At 40.2% G+C, this 17,491-nt stretch overlaps 1 protein-coding gene across 50 annotated transcripts in view; it reads left to right on the top strand.

The window, feature by feature from the left end:
- Positions 1–17,491, top strand: part of CELF4 (CUGBP Elav-like family member 4) — a 724,170-nt gene that overhangs the window by 220,204 nt on the left and 486,475 nt on the right. The gene's annotated exons all lie outside the window — the stretch shown is intronic.

Genomic DNA, 17,491 nt, shown 5'->3' on the forward strand with positions numbered 1-17,491 from the left:
GTACAGTCTAGGGGATACCACAGACTGTTTCTGGCAGGTGGGACTCAGCCCACCCAGTTAGGGGAGAAGGTAGAGAATTTAACTACACATGTGCAAGGCTTTCGTGCCTGCAGGGTCATAAAACAAGCCATGGCCTCGTTTAGTTTGTTAGCATAGATACCTGGGAGCCCAGAAAAGTAGGTTTGAATGATTTCTGCTGGATCATTACCTCCTAGAGCCAAGAATTCAGATTGCAAAGAGGTACAAGTGGGGGAACAGCCTTGCAGTCAGGAGCATGAAGTCAGGGAATGTGGCTCTTGACTTGCACATGGTCCTTGTCACCTTGAAGGGTGTAGACAAAGTACAACTCAAGACAGACAGTTTTTCACCATTGTTAAAGACCATTTCAGGGGATCTGGGGAAAAAGAAATTGTCCTGTAACAAACTTTGCAAGGTCAGTGGGAAGCTGGAGACCTCCCATGTGCCTCTGCACAGAGGAGAGCAAAGAAAAGGCTTATCAGTTGCCTGGACTTCTGCTCCTGAGAGGTGTCTCCGTAACTCAGCTCCTCTCCTCCATGAAACTCTGTCACTCTATACATGCAGATAGAAGCCTGTTTATCCACTGCATGCCCTTCTCTCCCTCTTTCTGGGGCAAACATATGTGCATTTACATGCTCTGCTTTCCTGCATCCTCCTCACAGCCCCTGCCCTCTCTCACACCCACACACTATAAAAATCTGCCTCAGATCCAGTAAGTAAAAGGTGACTTTTTCCTGCCATCTGGGTGTTCGGTGGCACAGATTCTCTTGGCCTGCCTACACACACTCGCGGGCGCGTTACACCCTCCTCCTTCCTCTTCTTCCTTCTCTCCCCCTCCCACGAGCTGGCAGCAAAAACAAAGGGGAAATCTTCAAAACCACAATGTCAGCTGCCTGTGTCAGTGTGGGTTGAGAGGACGGATCACAGCGCACTCATCTCCCAGTAGGCAAAGGGGACTGTATTTCAATAAATTTACATACTACAGAAGACTGTGTAAGAGATTGCTTTGGGGAGCTCTCTGCCGAGTTGCTTTGGGGACGCCGAGCCCTTGACTTGCTTGGGAAGGGTTTGATGCCACCTGCTCTAAAATTCTCATGTTCTCCGTATCCTTTTCATTTCAATACTGATGTCCGTTGTTTGCTTCACAGCACGGTTTTGTTTTCTCCCAGTTTGAATGAAAGGCTGTTGATTAATAGATCTGGAAATGTTGGCTGTGGACTCGCTCTCAGGAAAAGTGCTAGCTTTCCTTTGTGTAGCTCCTGTACACACCTTGCTCCTGACCTGCTTGGGTCTCACTTATGAATCGTGACCTGTCTTGAGCAGATCACTGAATGTTTCTGCCTTTCTTTCATCTTTTGCTTCTCTTCTGATTAAATCCAGTGGAAATAGTCTACCTTAGGAAAACAATCTGTGAAAAATATAAGGTTTCACTGAAAACAGCATTTATGTGTTCATTTCACTTTTCTTGAACATTATGTATAATTTTTTCCTGTGAAAAGATAATATTGAAACACTTTTGCAACTGGCTGTTCAGTACAGATTACATCTTTTTGTTCAGAAGAGAAGTAGAAATTTCCCTTAGATATTTCTGCATTTAAACATTTCTGAATTGTGTATTTCCACAAGATGTGAGTTCCTGTTAGTTTTTTGTTTTTTGTTTTTTTTTTTTTGGCTTCAAGAGAATGGGCAGCTGTAGAAATAGCAGAATTTCATGTGTTTTTTTGAATCCTTGTACCCCTCATGAAAGGTTGCTTCCACTAGGAGCTTAGTTGGACCGATCATTGGCCTAAATCCCAGCCCAGAGCTGTGCAAAGCATAGGGGCTGCCTTCCAGATGGCTGCTGCTATGGCTTATTGGAGGGGTCATTGTGGTTCCCAGAGCTATTGCAGGTAACACCTCCAGGTAGCTCAGAAAAGACCATGACTACACAGTCTACTGAAGTGTAAGTCACCTCTAGGCATGAGATAGTCCTTCTCAGGGTTGCTATGAGCTCAGACTGATGTCATGGAAAAGCCATCCTGCCATTCTTTTCAAGCAGATGAAAAGATCTTTTTCACCTAGTGACTATTTTGGAATTTAGAGCTGGGAGAAGAAGGTCAGTTTAAGGAACAAAAGGAGAGAGGAGTTAGTCAACATTTCATACGCCCGCTGATGACATGAAAGAAGTGCCTTCAAACTCCCTCTTATTCATGAGCTTTCTATGTGACAAGTAAATTAGCCTCCCCATGGCTCTGTTCCCAGTCTATACAATAAGGATATAGCACAAACAGCAGAGTGGTGAAGCAACAGTGCACGAACACTGGTGAGACATGCCATGGGAAAGGGGATGGATGCGTTGCTAATAGTAGGTAAAACAGGGGTGAGTGTCAAAGAACCACATGAAATCCACCTCCAAACGGAAGCAGCGACCTGCTGCTTTGGTGTTTACGTGGCTCTGGAAGTGCATCGTGCGCCCAATCCATGGGAGGGTAAGACCTGGAGCAGGAGACTCTGAACCAGGTCATTTTAACACTTCCTGACAGAAGAACATTCATTTAATGCAGAGAGGGAACAGCTGAGCAGTCGCGTTCAGAGAGAAACACCGTAATCTATTATGGGGCTTGGGCCACCATTGATCAATATGGCAAAGTCAATAATAGCTTTTGATTCCAGCATATTAGGCTGACTGTCAGATTCATGTTTATTGGAAGTTTTTACAAATAAGTCAGGGATATGACTTGAAGGAAAGAGAATATGAGTCAAAACTCCAGGTGGAAGGCTGATTTTTTTTTCTCAGGGTTGTGTTTAAAGAGCTGCACAGCTTTTTAAGGAGGTAAAAAGCCCTACCTTTCCATATACAGAATGAAATACGAATAAAATCCATTAAATTTGGGGTTTTTTTCAGTTAAGGAAAATGAGGATTATCTGAGGGTTAAACCTGTAATGACCAAAGCCTCATAATATATCTAATTTTTTTCTTCTGAAGCTTTTATCTCTGTAAATCAGCCGATTCCATTAGTATCTCAAACTCTGTTTGAAAAGAGATACAAACCCAAAATACTTTAGGCATTCCACATAACATCAAAGAAATCTTGTAACTTTGACGTGAATTTATTTTAAATTTCCAGAAAACATGAAGACCGTTATATAAATAATCAATTCAAACCCTAAAATATGTTTCAAAAGAAGAAATTTAGTATATTTTTTGGATCCATCATATAAGTTGCTATCTCTTAGTTTTAAAACAGTGAAGTTAGACTATTTAGACCAAAAAAATATTGTTAAAATACTAAATATATAAATACTTTGGTTGTTATACATATTATACTGATGGGAAAGTGGAAGTACTAAGATAAAAATACAGAACTGCTTAAATTTAATATCTCCTCTATCTTTTTTAATCAAGCATGTCCCAAAATACTTCCTGAGAGTTAAGTGACATCAGTATAGAGTCAGTGAATTAAAGAGAAAGGGAATTAAAAGGTATAAGGAAAAGAAATAAAAAAGCTATATTAGAAACTAATTGGAGTAGACAAGAGAAAAAGGAGGGTTTGTCTTTTTTTTTGCCAGGAAATACAGAATATAGAAACAAGACTGAACATAGCAGTGGCAAGATTGTTTTGGAAACACACACAAAAGGTCTGTCCTGGAGGAAACTATAGAGTGATAAGAGCAAACAGAGGCAAGTGAAATTTATATGATCGGTGGAGAAATGCACAAAGCACCATTTTGATTTAAAGTTCTTACTTTTTAATAATCAGTGGAGCTTAGCAAAATTAAATCTCTCTGTTAGAAGAGAAAGACTCTCGAACAAACAAAGAGGTGAGCAGACCTGCTGGAGAATTGGTGAGGCTGTGCGTCAAAGTTCATATTCAAAGGAATACGTAAGAAGAGTTACTTCTGTCCTTATCTGAATCTCCTCTGAGATGTTAGTGTATCTGATGCATTTCAAAATTTGATGGATTTCTGTGGGCCTTATCTTCTTTGTTCTGCTGCGCTTTACCCTTCTTCCTTCCTTTGACCACCGCTTAGGATCAGTTTTGTGTAATGCTATTGGGGCGGAGTGCACTGGCCGCCTTGGTAGTCGATGACCCAGTGAGAATGGCACAAGGACAATTACATGGATAAGAGTTTTTCAAGAGACGCTGGATGAAGAGGTTTATCATAATTTATGAACCTTCAGAGAGACTGGAAATCTTCCTGCTCCAGTACTGTATGCAGCCTTTCAGCATGTAATCTGCTAGGTTCATGCATTTTGGTATGATCTGGTGGATGTGGAGTTTGAATGGCATCCCAGACAAAAAAGACGTACTGTCCCTATACGCCAAAGGTAGTTTTAGTCAAGGACCTAAGCCTGTTTGCGGTAATATTATCAAGCTGTCCGCTCTTCATTCATTCTTATGGCAGAGAATGGCTTTCACCAGTACACATCAGCAATACCTGGCTTTACTGATGGATTTTGTAACTTTTTACATGCAAACCTTCTGAAAGCTTTGGAAACAAAAACCTGGGAAGTTTCTAAACTGCTGATTGCAAACATGAGAGTACAGCCAGGGGACAGATCACTCTGTAATTGCTGCGGCTTTTATATACTTTCACCAAACATCTGTTACAGGTCACTGCTAGAAACAGGTTATTTTGTTACAGACTTTTAGTCTGACCCAGGATGACAGTTTTTACGTTCTGATTAATAGCATTAATCCAACATCACCCACACAACTCCTATAAATCCTCTTACCTGTTCTTCAGCTCTCACCTATCAGAACCTCAAGAGTGGGGACACTGCAAAGAAAATTCTCCTTTCATTTGCAGTGAGTATCTTCAAATCCAACCTAGTCTAACAGGTTTATCATTCATTCTTCTTTAAGCCTAGCCCTATCTGTTGTTATTCCCCTTCTCTGATCCAGAGAGTTTTGCTGAAAGGATAGCTAGCTGAAACCTAGAGTGAGGGTCAAGAAAACTGTCATTCCATCAACAGAGGAGTACAGAGAGGCTTGTATGGCATCACAGCATGTAGTGTTTTTTTCCCTGTGTTGTCATCATAGCACTATTCAACAGAGGATAATTTCTTCTTCTTCTTCTTTTTTTTTTTTTTTTTGTTAAGGAAAACAGAGAAATATATTATTTTTCAGTCTGCCAAACACATGTACTGAAGACAGGAAAGAGAACACATTCATAACCTTACAACGCTTACATGGGTACAACGTGTATTTTCATATTGGAGTAAAAGTCAAGTTTTCATCCAAGGCTTATTGCTGAATCTCTATCAGGATGTTTTGAAGTACACATCTTGCAGGCATAAAACTGTGTTCTGTAAAACTGGTGAGGCAAAATGATTTAGTGCATTTTTGCCTCTTATTTCTCAAACAAAATTGTTCTCTACATTTGACATACATTCATGAACTTGAAGCCAAATCTTTCCTGTGTTAGTCTTTGAAAATGATGAACAAGAGTAGCCTAGGTTCCACATTGTGGTGTAAAACAAGATCTGGTCTGCTTTTGTTTGGTTTAATTGCAATTCTTTTCTACCTAATATTTGAGTAGAAAGCAGGGATATGAATTTTTCAATTATTTTCTTCATGATGTTGGTGAGTTTGATCGGTGTATGTTCATATGCCCATTCTTCTTATCTTCCATTTCTATAACTGTCTACATGCAGAATGGCTGTCTTAGAGCATTTTCCATGTGTTTAGCATGAATGAATCTCTGCTTCAGGTCCCCAACTACTAGCCTATAGGCCAGAATGAGAGAGAGGGAGAGAGTCCTTCTTTGTGGTAACTAACTCTCTATATAATGAGCCCCTTGCAAATTCTCCTTGCATACTTACCGACATCCCTGCAGTTACTTAAATGGGCATTATTGGTCACTGGGTCCCAAGGTCATTCAGCAGAATGGGGTTGTTAAAAATAGGAATGAGGGTTCAAGGCAGAAGGTCAAGAGAGATTAATTGAAAAATCTTCCGCAGGCCTGACATCATCTGTGGAATGGCAGTGCCCAGACACCTCCAGCTGCTGTTGGGTTCTTCGCGAATGTAAATGAATGGCTTCCTTTGTGGCAGTGGAGTGGTTTCCAGGCTGGATTGTTGATTTCTTTTATGGTCTGTTCCTTTCCCTCCCTCCTTCCAGTCCATCTTCTTAAGAAATCTTTCTCTCAGTGTCTATTAGTCTTGCTTTCTGCCTTGTCCCCAGCTGTAACCTTTGAACTTGTTAGACAGTTTCAATTAAATACCAAGTTCTGACCAGCTTTGTGAAACCAGGCTCCCGAGCAGAGGAAACTGTGTTTCTTTTCCTACCCCACTCCGTGAAACTGATGCTGTAGTAGACTCTGGAGTGGAGAATGCACATCGTTGCTCACACTTGAAACAAGATTTCACAAGAAGTCAAAGTGTATTGCTTTCTTTGCAGACAAAATTACTCACATTTGGGGGTGGGTGGGTGTTGCTTTTCTTTATCCTACAGAAGAAACTAAAAGATGTTACCTGAAAGGGTGCATAAATCTACTCCTTGTTTCATCAGCACTCATTTATTCCCATTCTAACCCTCTCAGCTCTAGCAGATCACGGCAAAACCTGGGGTCTCAGTGGAGTCTCTGTAGGTCAGTATAGATACCACAGTTGAGAACTAACCACAAGCCCAATTGGATGCTTTAAGGAGGGTGTCTTCTGCAGGGGGTCACAACCTGGGATTCATTGATAAATGTGTGTAATGAATACGCATCTGACCTAATTGCCTAGACTCTACACACAGTCACTGGAGAGAAATAGGCGATTCCAGAGAGTGATTCTCCCGATATCTACATTTGAATTAAATGGATTGTGCTCTAGAATTGACTATTTCTCGTGGGCTGTGAAGGTGACCTAGATGACTATCTCAGATGTAAATGCCAATACTGTAGATGACTAAATCCGTGCTGATGAATCTGCTCCTAGTGTTCTGAAGAAGATATGGCTGTACTGATTTGCTTCTGGCTATTTATGCTTTAGAAGAACTTGAGATCAAGGACTCACATGTCAGGAGAACACCCCTTCCTAAAGTTGTTTTTGTCTGAAGAAATAAGACAAGCAAAAGAACATGCTTGTTCAACAAATGTATCTCAAGTTATCCATCTTGCCCATTGTGACTTTGAAATTTTGATACAGAATGGATAACAAACCTGAAATGTCCTGAATCTTATTCCTGTACCTTACCCTTAAAATTACCTGCTTTCTATAGTTCAAAACTTGTTATTTTAGGAGATTGAAGTCAGAATCATTTAAATTTGAGGTTGCTCACAGAACTGGACAGATTTTAGATCATGATGGCTTTAAGAGATGTTGAATTTATTCCCTTCTCTAGACAGAGGAGAGCTTTACCAGGACAGAAGTCACATTGCAAATGCCAAGTTCTCATCTAATTAGAGTATGGTGCTGAATCTGTCAGTCCTAACTTTTATCAGTCACCTCCCCCTGCTCCGATCTGATGTGGAGGATGACTTCTCTCTCTCTCTTTCTTCTTTAAAGGAAAAATATTATTAGGTTTTGAGGGCCTAAAAATGTTGCTGCCTGTACATTGCTAAAAATAATATAAATCAGTACCGAGGGACCACTTGTATTTTGACTGCATGAGGAAGTTTAGCAGCAAAAGAAAAAGGGTAAAACTCATCAGCACGTAGATCTCAAAAACTAGGATGCTGTGTCTGCAGCCTCTCAAAGTTCAGAAAGTTCAGAAACCCATTAAAAACTTTATTTTTTTTTTTCTTTCCTTTGGCTTTTTCTCTCTGGTAAATAATTCCGCCTTAACACAACTGTCATTCACACTTTTCACCAGGTTTGTAATATAGCAAGCAGGACTACCTCATTCTCACCGCTCCTCTAGAAACACATACAAAGCAATTGTAGGAACAGAGATGCAGGATTTTAAATCTTCTCTCTATGATTTCACACTCATAGCTTACAATCCTAGGTATAGGTGGCAGTGGCACACCAGCCAGCAATAGGTGCGGGAGAGATAAGTTGCGGTTATCAACACATAAAGAGGAATAGCAGAAAGACATGTTGAGGAGTGGTGGAGAGGCAAAAGGAAGTCAGCCAACATCGCTAGGACATGAAGTCTTAAACAGAAGTCCATTCATTTCAGACTTGACCTCTTCAACCTTCTACATTTTATCTATCACTGATGTGGCCATTGAAATTCACCTGGAGAAGCTGAAAGGCTCTCCCAGACATCTTCTTTATAGAATCATTTGTAAATGCACATTTAAAAAATTCACTCTGTTAATGATTCCCTTGATGAGCTGCTTGCTGGGGCAGCAGAGGATATTTAATGAATTAGAAATATCCCTCTATCAAACTCCATCCTCATCCTCAGATGAAATTATTGGCATTCAGGACCAAACCTGACCTATGATCAGAGTCTATTAGAGTCAACAGTTGAACCAAGCTCTCCACTGCTGCTTGCCAACTGAATCAAAGGAATAAATATGTTTAGCATGTACAGGTCCATCTAGCCATTAAAGTGAAAAAGGCACTCTCTCATACACAAGCTGGAGATGCAGAAACTGTGATACTGAAAAGCCAAACAATCCCTGAAGGTCAGATAGCCAAAAAATGGAAGGAGCATGTTGTCCCAAGTCCCTGCCCTGTGTCTAACCTATAAGACAGACTTATTGGCTTGATTTAGAGAGCAAAGCCACTCACAGAGCTTCTTAGGGTTGTCTTAACCACACTTCTTGCATATCTTTTCTCATAGCTCCTTGAACATCCCCTCTTCGTCCTTTTTTTATTCAAACGCACAGACCGTAAATCTGTTTAAGTAACATGATAATGACCAACGGAATGGTTATGATGTCACTAAAATGAGCTATATATAACCAACCTAGTGTATTAGTGGGAGCAGATAAGACAAGGAGATGGGAGAAGAGAGAGGGAGGAAAAGTGCTTGGAGTTATATACAGATGTTTATTAGCTACTTGCTCAGAGGTGCTACTTGAAAGATAGCTGATCTGTTCCGTTGCAGTTCTGCTGCCCCTTCACCTTTTGTTGCTGATGTATTAGAAGTTTAATTTTGATAGCAGAAGTATTCCTCCACCCCCTTTTTGGTTTACACTACAGACCTACACTATGTCTGATCTGTTTCACTGACATAGCACAATGGAGATGCTGCTAAGAGATATTAAAGTCAGGTATTACCAGCTCAGTAGTGTAATATTATTTCCATCTCATCCTCAATAGATTGTCCGCATAGTGACATGTTGCCAAAGTGAAATGAATGAATGAACCTAGAGAGGTTCATTGCACACTGAGCGCAGGAAATGAAATAAATAAAGGGGAGAGAGACCCAATGTCAAGTAGGAACAAGGATGTGGGATTTGGGAGGGTTGTCTTCTGTCTTCTGCTGGCAATTGACCTGGTGAATGATGACTGCATGGGGTTGGGTTTTTTTTTGTTTGAAGGGCACAGAGCAGGAGTTGAAATTTTTCTCACATGGTTTAAGTGGTCCTTTTACGGGGCTGCATTAATGAGGGAAAAGTAATAGCCCTGTTCCTGTTGTAAACCATCACTTGGAAGATTCAAATTTGGTTCAAGAGAAACAAAGCCATACCAAACTCCAGAGACAACCCTTCAGGTACTGCAGGATTATACCAAATCATCAGTGTTTAAAAGATGGGATATCATTGAAAGCACTAAGCTGATATGTGGGAAATAAAGGTAGCTTTATACCACAGCTTTTCTTCATTCCTTGAACAACTCTCATAACCCATTTCTCCCCTTTCACTATCTGCCACTTGGCGTTAAAATCCAGTTCCTTCCCTGGTGAGAATGCAAAATTTCCTAATGTTTGCCAGACGCTGCCACACATGATAGGGGACTACTCCCTTATACACACGGGCAGAGTCTGACTGCATGGTGGGATCAGACTGCTGGAGAGGGGCAGTTGTGGGTGAGGCACAGGATAATCAGCTCAGCTGAGAAGCAGTTGTGATAATTTTAACTCAACATGCTCATTAGACAAGTGGTCTCATACTGCCGTGGGGATCCCAAAGCAGCTCTGACTTAATCTAAAATTATAAATCTGGTGTCATGGTTTAACCTCAGCCAGCAACTAAACACCACACAGCCACTTGCTAACCTGAACCCCACACTGGGATGACGGAGAGAATCAGAGCAAAAAAGGTAAAGAAAACTAGTGAGTTGAGATAAGACTAGTTTAATGATTGAAATAAAATTAAATAATACTAGTACTAACACTAATAAATTGTAATGAAAATGAAAATAACAAGAGAGAGACAAGACCCAAGGAAAAAGGAAAAAGTGATGCACCCGCTCACCACCCGCTGACTGATGCTCAGCCGGTCCACAAGCAGTGATCACCATCCTTGGCCAACTTCTCCTAGCTTATATACTGAGCATGATGTCTTATGGTATGGAATAACCCTTTGGCCTGTCCTGGCAGTGTCCCCTCCCGGATTCTTGTGGAGGAGAAGCTGGGAGGGCAGGGGCAGCATGATAAGCTGAAAGAGTCCTTGGCTTAATGTAAGCATTGCTTGGCAACATGACATCAGTGTGTTATCAGTATTATTCTCAGCACAAATCCAGAACATAGCCTCATACTAGCTACTATGAAGAAAATTAACTCTATCCCAGCCAAAACCAGCACATTTGGCTTCAAGGGGAAGGAAGAATGTATGATCACGGTCTGCGTCTACCCTTCAACTTTTGAACTCTGAGTTAATTTCAGACAAATTAAGCAGTAGTGTAAAAAGGGTCAGACACATTCTGTTTTAACATGAATTTTGGAAACAGATAGAAAGGTGGGGAAAAGGGACTATCAGTGCTTTCACTGAAGGAACAGCTAATTGATCTCATCGTTTTGTTAGACATCAGAGAATCCATTCACAAGCAAGCCATTGGCAAACAGGTCTCATTAATCTCATAAAGTCTGAAATTACTTGTCCCTGTTTAGGAACTAGGTTAAAATATTAAGGAAGGAGCTTCCAACTCTGTTCGTCATATCAGTGAACTGAAGTACACTACAGAAAAATAACAGCATTAACAGTCAACGTTTTGCTAATGACCGGTTCTGTATACATCTGATTTTATGGGCCTCTAGGTAGCACCTCAGGACTGGCTTTGCATATGTACTTGATTATGCATTGTGATGGATTTAGGCTGAAGACTCTCACTTCAAAGCATTTCCAACGTTTCCTCTGCCTGCCCCCCTCTTCATCACTCTTGGTACAACTCCCACCGCCCACAAAAGTAAGTTGTCCCTGGTTCAGATTCCTGCGCTCAGCCAGGGTCTGTGAAAGCCAATCCCATTTCACTCTTGTTTTTGCAGTCCAGTCTGTGCACCTGCTGTCCTCAGTTGGAAAAACTCATCTATCTGCAGATCCTAGACTTGCTGCTTCAACTGAAACCTAGCAGGAGTAACTCATTAAAGATTCATCTAGTGGAACCTGAACCCAGAAAGGTGCCAATTGGTGCTTCATCCATTGCTTACAGGTCTTGAACTTCATCAGCCAGGCAGGGAAACCAGCAGAGAAAGGACCCACTTATCTGATTAAGTCTTCATGAGCTGCTCTATCAGCTTCGGACAACAAAACCCTTGCTCTTGTAACCCATCCAAAACACAGTAAACAACAACAAAGTGTTCAACTCCACACACACTGGTACTTTTGCATCCTGGGTTCCCTTGAGGTAGTTCAGATTCATATTTTCATTTTGTCACAGATGTAGAACCAGTGAATATCTCAGACTGCTCCCCAGGTCTTATGAGAAACTAGTCTCTACTTCATTTTCATTTGATTGTTGGAGATGAAGCAGAGACAAAAGCAAAGCTGCCTGTGCTCTATAGCATGAGTATGATGGTCCTGGGTTGCAAACACCTGAGCTTGTTAGAGGAGCAGTTAGATGTAAAATCTCCTTTTGCCTAATAGTGACCTCAGAGTTGCTTTGAAATTAAGTGTGTTTAGAAAGTAAAATGAGACTCCTTAACAGGAGTCTGCAGATAGCTAGAGGATCTATTAACGACTGAGTGTAGGTGTTTATTCCTCTCCTGGTCAGCTAAACCTCTATTCCTACAGCAGTTCAGCGGTCTTTCTTAAAGCCTAATTTTGACTGCAAAGAAAGAGTTCTACTCGACGTCAGATTTCTGAGGATTCAACATGTTTTAACGACAGTTTAGAATAATGCTAAGTTCTCTCATATTTACTAGTCAGTGGGGGAAAGGGGAAGATTAATCCACCTACATGAGAGAGACTGAATGTAGTCCACTGGCTTACTGGATTTGTCTAGGTGATAGGAAAGCTTTTTAGCTGCTCTTTTCTTCATTAGGTGAAGAAGGATTTGAATCTGTGCCTTCACTCTTCCAAAATAAGTCCCCCAATGATGCAACTTTCATGCCTGCACCCCCTTTCTCTACAAGTGTTTCATTATTTATACAGGATGAAACTCTTCCAACTGCAAGGACTGGCAGGTTAAGGTACATAGGATGTTAAAGCCTCAGGCAAAAGTTTCTGTTTTGTCTCCTATTGAGGCTTGAACCCAGGGATCTTGTGTGAGTACCTTAACTGTCTGTCTGTTCAAGGTGTCTCTGACTGCGATCCATTTACTCTGGAATGAACAAAAAGCAAACTAGACATCAGACACCAAATACAAAAATCCCAGGGGATTTAAAAACAAAACAATACCTGACTGATTTTAGACATTTGTGTTTTTCTTCTCTACGTTATTGAGGGGGATGGAAGGAGGAGCTGTTTGCTTTTTAATCAATCCTATTGACCATGACAGAAAATTAAAACTACTGCTGAATTCTGTAACAAAGAAAATACATGCAGAATCTTACTTCATAGAACATGCACTGACTTTAATAATTTATATATCTGAAATTGTTTTTCATTTGTGTTAAACTCTTCAAATTCTGAAAGGATTTTTTCTTGAATTAAATGATTGAAACTGTTAAATTTTATAGATATTTTCCATAAGGTTAAAGGACAGAATTCAGGGGTTTAAACAGCTCAAGTCTATGGAGATTTGCCAATGGGAGCTATTTTTGTTCCATTAGAGCTTGTCCTAGAATAAGAAGGACTAGAATAAGACTCTGCGACTTCGTTCATTTTTGTTGCCTGCTGCATTATTGATGCAGGACTGGGAAATAGTAAGGAAAAGTGGGGAGTTAAATAGGGACATATTAATTTGTCCTGGTCTCTTACAGTCTGTCTTTCTGTCTAGGACTTTCAGCATCAGTCACATACTTTCAAAGGGTTTCAGAGCTCTCTTCAAGGACACTCTACTACTGGATAATTAAAAAAAAAAAAAAATACTACCACTATTCAGCACTTTTAGTAGACTTCTGGAGTCAGAGTACTTCTAGGAAGTCATTGGATAAATTGAATTATGTTTCATCTTGCAGACGAAGCAAATACATGTTTTCATGCTGACAAAACCAGTTACAATTGTTAATCTGCTGGTGCCTAGAGAAGTACCTCTTTCTCCAGACCAAGAACTCTTCTAGGGCTTGGGAACCTCAGAGGAGGCAGTGATTGCAAGTACCTTGCCCTTAATCCCAGTAATTATGTCCAGATAATTGGCTGGGAAAAATTGAGGATCATTACTTGGAGTCATGCTGAATAGAATCAGGAGAGATTTCCACATTTCACAGGGCTTGAAGAATTCAAATGTAATGCAACACTAAAAGAAAACATCAACAGAGAAATAAATAATAATTTAAAACAAAATAATAATAATAATAATAATAAAACCAACACAGAACCCCCTCAAGAATCACTTCTCCAAAAAGACTTCATTGACAAGGTGAGTTGGACATTGGTAGGCTGGATGAGAGTGAAGAAGGGTCTGCTGCCAGTTGTTGATCATCTGATGGAGCTGATGGGAACATTGGCTGAGCCTCTGCCCTCATTGTGTTCATTAGCATTCACACCATTCACTGGCCACCCCCTTGCACCAAAGACATTTTCTGAGCTTGCTAATTTTCATGAAAGCAAGTGGGGTCACTTTCCACCTTTTTTCCTCATCTCGACAAGGCTTGTCCCCTAGAGAGCTGAGAAGAAAGGCGCTTTCTTGTTGTCATCTGTGCAATTATCAGCTTTGAACACCATGGCAATTTGTTGTTGTTGTTGATTTCCTTTGTTATGCAAATGTACTAGCTCATTCTCTGAGTGCTTTTTTCCCCCCACACAGCATAAAAAGGAATATTACACATTTAATTTCATGTTATCATTTGTTTCCCTCTGAGATTTCCTCCAGCCATTTTTTTGGTCTTCTTCAGGCTAGTGGGAGCTAAGCAGTGGTATTTTGAATTCTGACTTTGTCACTTCTATTTACTTTTTATCATAAAGGGGTATTGTCAATAGGTCTTATGTGGCTCCTATAAAACCCATTTAGGAATTTAAATCTTCACTAAAACACAGAATTTATGCTTCCTTTTATGATTTATGAGTCTAGAAGCCTAAATTCTGCTTTTAATAGTCTACCCATTTATATTCAAAGCAATCAGCTTACATGCTGCACGAGCCTTAAAGTTGTTAGTGCACAACTAAAGAGAATAAAAGCAGGAGGATGTAGACAGAGACTTAAGCCAGGAAGTTCAGAACAGAATTCAAATGAGGACTTCTCCAGGGCTTTAAGACACCGTATATCTCTGGCTCTTATTATGGTCCACCTCCTATATGCATCCTATATTTCTTCCTTTGGGAAGAAAAGCAATATTTGAAATCAAGAAGGAATCTCTGTTTTCATCAAGTAACCAAACCTCAACTGGTTCACCCACAAGTCTAAATCACCCAAGAAGTCGACGCTTCTCTGACTGGATTATTCAAAACCTACTAGTCTGTCCAGCTGAGTTCGAAATTTGTTAAAATGAGACTTGTTTATGATTTCCGTTCTTACCTATTTTCAGCAAAATTTAATAGTTGTAACATCTTTTTTTTAAAAAAAAAATCAATATGAACAACAACACCAGTAAGACTTGTCTGTAATAATGCTTAGGATAAATGAGACTGGGGAGTACTTAGGTGTTTTCTGTTTTTTTGACTTATTGCATTTCTTTCCTCTGAATTTTGAGAAAAAGTGGAACAGGAAAAAAACTTTCCTCTTCTGGCCAATTACTGGTAATTTGTACCTATCAATAACTACAGATTCATATCTCTTGATTTACATATGTGGAAGGCTATTTGTTGGATGTCAGTTTAATTTGTCTTCCTTTTGATCTCACTGGAATAAATCGAAAAGTCTTCAGATAAATGAATTACTCTGGAGTCACAGTATCATGACAAAAATTAGAATGTGCATGAGACATGCATAAAATAACCCATATCCCTGAAGAGTTAAAGTATTAACCCAAATTTTTTCCCACAACCTGACATCTTTTTCTCTGATGATGTCATCAATGTACGCAGAGGCAATCTCACAGATTGTACATCAAAAATGGGACTCAGAAGTTATCTATTTATTACAGAATACTTTCTGCTGACGAACTCTGTTGCAAATGATTTTATGCCTGGTGGGTTTTAAAAGAGTTCTCACAGATCATTATTGAGGTTCAGAGGAATGAATATGAGAGAGGATGCATCAGAATGTGGCCAGTTTAAAAATATCTTCTATTATAAGTATTAGCACTGTCTATTGATGAGTATTGTAGTGTCTATAGCAAGCTTTATCCTCACGATAGATTTAGCAACGTGCTATGCTGGAGTTGAAATGGGTTTCTTGGTGCAACTGTGGTGTATTCAGTTGGCATACATAATAGCTTGGTCTGTCTCTTAGTCTTAAATATGTAGAGCAGAAGCATGTAGGAAGCTAGTCCTCTAAGTTCCTTTCAAACTCTCTGTATTTCAGGCCCTTCTGAGAAACTATTCAAAAACTGCACACAGAACTATCATGTGGGCAGTCAGGTACCCTTGTGCTATTCACTGGTAATTGCACCATCCTATTGGTGTTTCATTCTTGGGAGTGAGCAACAAAGTCTACAGGGAAGGGAATGTATTGCTTCATTCACTCCCTTTAATGTCTTTGTTAAAGTGTTGGGGTTTGGTGGTGGGTTTTTTTGACTGTCTTCTTGGGAAGAGATAATAGAATTCAGAGATTTTATGTAGATCTTTCTATACAGAACTTCCAGTGCTGTGAACGTGGACCACAAGAGGCTCCAAGGTATTCTTACTCCTCAGGCGTAGTAATGGTACATGAAACAGGTGAAAAGCTTGTATTTCTGGAGAGACAAATGCAAGGCACAGAAGAAGAACAGTGGTCAGTCTGAATCCTTGAAGGGAGCTCATAATGAAGTTGTCTCATAAAAACAGGGTAAAGGGGATCCCACCTATAGTTTGGCTAGCATAAGCTCAAAGTTCTTGTTTTCTGTGTATTACAAGTTCTTGTTTTCTGTGTATTACAAGACAGGCTTACACCTGAGGGACAGGTGTCTTGGGCCACTCAGCCTTTCATTAGCAGCAACAGATGGCAGAGTCAGTCTCCTTTCTGGGTTTAAAAAGGAAGCAGAGTTACTACATACAGCCAAATGGTCTGAATGTGTAATTCTGTTGTCTGCTGAATATCTTTCACTGGGATTGTGCCAAGGATAACTTTCACCCAAGTGCAAAACTTGAAAAGATAATCACACTTAGTGCGTCCATTTCTCTGCGGACCCTAGCCAGGCCCTTCCCCACACTTGCAATGTATCAAAGATGGGGCTTACTGTTTCCCGGACCCATGAAGGAGGAGATGAGGTCAGGATTTTACCCACTCCTCATTCCCCATCATGTGCTGGTTACCAAAAATAGGTCATAATTGCTACGCTGTTTTTAGAAAGAAGATTTTTCTAACACCATAACCAGGACTTCCCTGGTGATTCCTTGATTTAAATCTGTACACTCACTCTTCCAATTATGAGTGCTATGATAAAATGTCTTCACAAAGGACAAGTTATTTCCACAGCATCAGTCAGTATCATTTAGACTCCAGTGCCCTTGCTGACTAGGTTTATAAAAATGACAGCTACAGGTCATCCCAAACTCTTGGATCAGAAGAAGCAGCTGCCTCCGAAAGGGGCCATATTTTTCTTATGTTCAGTGATAAACAAAGCCGCTTTTGAAATATTCATGCCACTGGCCCACCTGGGGTATAAAAGAACCAGAAGATAAATAATGAGCTAATGTTTCACAAAATATATCCTCAGTCAGAACCCAGTATGGATTGTACTGACTTCTGACAAAATCCCAGAAGAATAATTGTTTTAAACTTCCTCCTGCCATGGATTACAAGGCGTTTGCACAAATAGGGGATTAGACTCAGTGTCCCAGGAGATAGTCAGTAGACCTTCGACCTCAGAGATACCAAATTGGTTTGAGATATACCCATGAAATATTTTCTAAGTAGACCTTAGTTACCGCTCACATAGCTTCAAGCTTGCCAAATGCAAGTCATCTCTAGGTTGAGTCATGCAGTTGCAGTAGCATGGTACTGAATCTGGCCTTGTGTTCCCTAATTTTCAGTATAGCTATTTAG

This window comes from Tauraco erythrolophus, chromosome Z (genome assembly GCF_009769465.1).
Source record: "Tauraco erythrolophus isolate bTauEry1 chromosome Z, bTauEry1.pri, whole genome shotgun sequence".
Lineage (NCBI taxonomy): Eukaryota > Metazoa > Chordata > Aves > Musophagiformes > Musophagidae > Tauraco > Tauraco erythrolophus.